Raw genomic sequence first — 1190 nt, 5'->3', positions numbered from 1 at the left:
CCACACACACACACTTTGGGTAGCCAATGTCCAAGTTGCCCATCCCTGTCTACTCTGTATGGAGGGGGTGGGAATGAGCCTCGCTATACAGATTTGTTCCCTCTCTTGGGCTGCTGCATCCATAGGTGTAGGACAAGTTCATCAAATTGTATAAGATTACTCTTTTTCCCCTCTTCTTTCTTCTTTTAATTGAGCTCTGATCATCCAGTCATTGAAGCCAGGTCAAGTGGGTATTATCTGCAAGTGTGGGTGTTCCTGTGCATATGCCCTCTCCTTATCAGCTGGATACTTCACTCTTCACTCTAATCCTCTGTTGTCATGTCACTGACTCTGGGCTGAAAAGTCCTCAGGTCTTGCCACACTGCTGGCCGACCAGGTCTCCACCCAGGTTCACAGGAGCATATTGAATGTGATAGGACTTAGCTCACAGCTTCATTGCTGTTTTTCCCTCACTTGCCTTGATCGGTGAAGAACGTGATCACCAATCAGAGCATGTATTCCCATTGAGTCTTAGTCTTGGAAGGGGGTTTGCTCTGAGGGGATCTGACCACTTGACTTGATGTCTCCTGGATGAGCAACTTGCTTGTTCTTGTAGTAATCAGTCGGTCTGCCTATATTGTTTTGTATTTTTCCTGGAGGTCTTTCAAAAAGTATAGTCTGTTCTTCTAGCCGCTCCAGGCTGGTCTACCCGTACTTTCAAGTGGGAATTTCACACCTCTGAAGATTCTGGATGCTGTTCAGGATTCCATCAATAGTCTTATGTAATGCAGAGGCTCCGCAGGAAGCCTCCTTCACTGGGCACATTGTAGCACCATTTTAGGTATTTCAATGAGTTATAGGCATAAGACGGACTTACAAGCTTTCTATAGTGATATTTCTGGATATTCCTTTCTCTTCCCCTCAAGTGTCTATTTTAGAATGGTATGCAAGGGAAACCAAGAATCAAAAGATAGCTAAGCATCTTAACATTATTTCCACCCCCCCTTGTCCATTCCAACCATGTCTCAATCCCTGTATCCCAGAGTCCTGTTGTTCCAAGGTTGTGAATACATCATTATTTACCTCTGTACCACTTAGCCCATGCAAACCTGCCTAATTGTTCTCCCATCTGCTTTGTTCTTCCATTCCTCTCCCCCTTCTTGTACATTGTCCCCTCCCCAGCACCCAAACTATCCTGTGTCTTTTCCCTG

Source organism: Chrysochloris asiatica, unplaced genomic scaffold, assembly GCF_000296735.1.
Source record: "Chrysochloris asiatica unplaced genomic scaffold, ChrAsi1.0 scaffold00127, whole genome shotgun sequence".
NCBI classification, from domain to species: Eukaryota; Metazoa; Chordata; class Mammalia; order Afrosoricida; family Chrysochloridae; genus Chrysochloris; species Chrysochloris asiatica.
The sequence above is the reverse complement of the archived record's forward strand: the minus strand, read 5'-3'. Positions refer to the sequence as shown.